We start from the raw sequence: 4,321 nt of genomic DNA, 5'->3' as shown, positions 1-4,321 counted from the left end.
ATTTCCGGGGCCGGCGCCTGTGAGCCCTCCCCTTCCCCTCCACTCCACCGCGTCCCCTCCCGATCCCACGCCGGCCGCACGCCGACAGCCTTCCGTTGACCCCAGGCCCTGGCCGGTCCGCTTAAACGCTTCCATCCCAACCTCCGACTGCGGCTTATCGCAGCCCACAGAACCGCACCCCCACTCTATACTGGGGGGAGGAAACCCAACCGCAGTGGTCTCAGTGCCGCCCCTTTCCACCCCGGAGTGAGGAGAGATCAGTGGGGAGGGGCCAAGGAGTATTTCCCTGAAGGCCTTTGAGCTCCCCGGCATGTTCAAGGCCATCAGCCTCAAAACCGCTCTGGGATCCTAAGTGTTTAAAAATGCAGATATGGGGGGGGGGGCTCCCCAAACTTGGTGAAATAGAAGCTCGCAGCCTGTCCCAGGAATCTGCATTTTAACAAGCTCCCATGGGGAGCCTGGGGCACCCACCCTCCAGGTGTGAAACCTTGGCCCCCTGGTGCTGGCCTCGTGGTGGAGGAGGAAGGGGCTGGAGAACGGAAATGGTCCTCCCGCCAGCGGGCCTTGTCCCTGGGGGAGTCTGAAGGGGTTGTCCTGTCACGGGCCTGCTCTGCACCCAGGCTGGGAGGGAGGGGGCAGGTCCCTGTCTTCATGCCCCTCCTAGGTCACCTCACTTCTCAAAAAGGAAGGCGTTTGGAGGAACAATGCTGGAGGCCCGGGTTCGGGTCTCTGCTCTAAGAGGATCCTGGCCACCGTGTTTGGGGAGGAAGGCAGAAGGGCGGCAGTGACCTGCACGTCCGTCCTCTGTCTTAGCACCCCAGAAAGATGTTTTTTGGGTTTTTTAAAATATATTTTATTGATTTTTTTTACAGAGAGGAAGGGAGAGGGACAGAGTTAGAAACATCTATAAGAGAGAAACAAAATATCAATCAGCTGCCTCCTGCACACCTCCCACTGGAGGAGGTGCCCGCAACCAAGGTACATGCCCCCTGGAATCGAACCTACCCTGGGTCCCACCCCTACCCCCACCCCTCTTGCAAACAAGGGGCCTGGGGTTGCCCTCTACTCCTCTCCAGCCTCCAGCCTCCAGCCTCCAGGGCCTGGGAGGAGATCCGCCCTCTAACTGTGACAGGCCCAGATGCACTGCTTCATTCCACAGATCCCAGAAAACGAGGAACATTGTGGACCCTAGGACCCAGAGAACAACTCAGGCACAAAGCCTCCCCCCACTCCCAGCTGCTTCCTGCATCTCGGGCCTTCCTGCGGCCTCCTCCCCCGCCCTCTTCCCTTCCATCCTCTTCCTCCTCTTCCCAATCCCCCCTCCCCCTTGCCTAGAAGGGCTGTCAAAGGGAGCCTTTCCGCCCCTGCGCCGTAGGTGTGTGTGCGAGGGTTTTGCGGGATGGAAACCGGTTAGCACGTGTGCAAGAGCATGGGGGATGGGGTGTGGGAAGCCGCCTGGGAACCCTGGATATCGGGACAGGGAGGGGCCAGGAACCAGGAACCGCAGGACTGGACCGTGAGGCTGGCGAGCCTCGGGCTAAGTGAGAAGGAAGATTTGGGTTCCGAGCTGGAGCCGGGAATGAGCCCAGACCTCAGGCTTTCCGAGGCCACCTGCCTCTTCTTTGCCCAGCTGGCCAGGAAACTTTCCCCTCCCCGATTTGACACTTTGGCCTGGCACAGGGCAGCGTGGGGAAGCCAGCCTCCCGCTCCCCTCCCTCCTACTCCGTGTGAAAAGACTGCTTTCAGGAACACGCCTTGGGACTTGGGTTTCTAAGCTCAAGTCTGGGGCTTGGCAGAGCCCCCTCCTGCCCCCCAACCCCAGTGTGGAAGTGAGTGAGTTAGGAAAGCTCACCTCGCTGGGCTCGGGGGTGTGGGCAGTGTCCTCAGAAACTCTGTGTGAATTGGAGGAGGTCGAAGGTCCCAGGGTGTTCTGCCCAGAATCTCCCACACCCGTTGGTGAGTCATCTTAACTGGTCCCAGCCCCAGGGGGTTGTGCCCACGCTCCTGGCCAGGTGGGAAAGACAGCTCCTCCAGGCGGGAGGAGGAGCCAAGGGCCAGCCTGCCGGCCCAGGCACCCTAGGACCCCAACAACATCTTCAGCAGCACCTTGGATTGAACTAGAATTCTTGGGATGTTTGGGTCTCTTGTCTTGAGACTTTCCAAAGTGAAATCCCTTTAAGGGCTCAGGGATGCGGGAGGGTGGAGCCAGCCAGAGCTTGGATGACAGAGGCTAATGAGTGGGATTATTATTTCATGGGCTCCTGATGACACCCCCAGCCAGAATTCCCCAAGAAGCTTTTATTGAGCAATAAGAGCTTTCCCATCACTCCTTCCTTCCCTGAAGTCGGGCACCAAGCCTGCTGGCCTGGGAGATGTGTCTCCATCCCCTCCCCGCCTGCCTGCAGCAGTACTTTTCTGGCCACATCTCCCCATTATACGTGTAAGGACTGTAAAGGACGAGGAGGACTATTACTTTAGGGAGGGTTGCTAGCCAAATTGGAGCATTTAAATCTAATTTTTATTCCTTGGGCTGTGGTCCTCACCTGTGTCCTCCAGTTCAGAACCCCAGGGAAATCTAACCATTCTTTCTTTTTTCATTGTCCTTTGTGGAGGGGGCCTTGACGGCCAAGTTGCCTGGTGGACTTTGAATAAAAGTTCATTCCTTACCTTTGCCTTGGAATAGAGGGTGGAGTGGTTCCCCTAGTTGACCCAGGGGCCTAAGCTGTTAAGAGTTCAAATCCTGACTCCACCTCCTACTAGCTGTGTGACCTTGGACAAGTCACTTAGCCTCTCTGTGCTCTGAGAGGATACACTGAGGGAAAAGTGGCTGGAACACAGAAGATTGGGTGTATGAGGAAGGTGAGGCCTTTCACAGTCCTTGCTGTAAAGGCTGGAGGCTTCTATAGGGAGAGATAATACACCCCCTGCTCTCTTCTCTTTTTAAAAAAATATATTTTATTGATTTTTTACAGAGAGGAAGGGAGAGGGATAGAGAGTTAGAAACATCAACGAGAGAGAAACATCGATGTACACTCCCCACTGGAGATGCCCGCAACCAAGGCACACGCCCTTGACCGGAATCGAACCCGGGACGCTTGAGTCCACAGGCTGACGCTCTATCCACTGAGCCAAACCGGTTAGTCCCCTATTCTCTTCTTGATGAAGCTCCCACCTAAGAACAGAACAAGTCTGATAAGGATCCTCAGATCTGTTCCTTGAGGCTTGCTAGTTTTAAACACTAAGTGTAACTGTAAAGACTGGTGATGATGCAGGGAGAGATCTGATTTGTGATAAGTACCAAACCCTTAGGCCCTGGGCTCAGGCCCCGGCTGGGTGCCAAGCCTGGCTTCCCTTCCCAGCCCTGGGGCCTTGAGACTCAGCCTCTGAAAGCGGTGTTTCCCTGGCCATGATCATCTGATCGGAGGCTGGCCTTCAGCCCTTTTATGTTGAGCTGGTGGTTCCTGCCACAATCACTCTCCTTTATCTGTTCTCCTCTGCTGGGGACTTGGGCTGCTATGAGAAGGCTGTATCGGTGTATGTTATGTGTATGTGTATGTGTACGTGCGTGATATACCGAACTCCAGTCCAGGCTGTCAGTGTTGGAGGGCCTTTAATGGCCTTTGGCTGACCCTGTCCCAAGGGGAATGAGGAAGGCTGAGATGTGGAGAGAAAAGTGACTGAGCCAGTTTTGAAGGAAAGAGTCCAGGAGAGTGTTCGGAAGTCGGACTTGAGTCCTAGCTCCTCTACCCATTTGCTCAGTGACCTTGAACTAGTCCTTTCTACTCTCAAAGCCCCTATTGTCTCCACATGTTTCATTTAGATATCTGAATGTGTCTCCTGAGATCCGGATCCTGGATCTCCCCCACTCAGTGTGGAGCAGAGCGGAGCGTGGGCTTTGAAGCCAGATCTTCATTAGAACCCCCCCAACCTGCCACTTCCCAGTGAAGGGACTTCAAATTCCGCACCATCAAATTGAGATAATAAATACACTGACCTCCTAGGGTTATGGGGGTTAAATAGGTTTGCAATGCATACAGCATTTAAAATAGATCAGGGCTAGAAGTAGGAGCTGTCATTGGTGGCATGTCATTGGTGGCATGTGTCTCTGAACATGGTTGAGTGTGTCTGTACATGTGCTCATGTATGGGGCAGTATGGCTGAAAATGGACCAGTGTCTGCCTCTCTCCGTGTGTCTTCACGGGCAGACATGGGCCTCTTGTTTCCTTCTCTGATAGGAAATTCTGCAGTATCAGCACCCCCTGCCTGCCGCGCCTCCCAATCCTTTGGAATCATCTTTTGGAGAAAAGGTGATCTCTTCTCT

Source organism: Myotis davidii, unplaced genomic scaffold, assembly GCF_000327345.1.
Source record: "Myotis davidii unplaced genomic scaffold, ASM32734v1 scaffold327, whole genome shotgun sequence".
NCBI lineage: Eukaryota > Metazoa > Chordata > Mammalia > Chiroptera > Vespertilionidae > Myotis > Myotis davidii.
The sequence above is the reverse complement of the archived record's forward strand: the minus strand, read 5'-3'. Positions refer to the sequence as shown.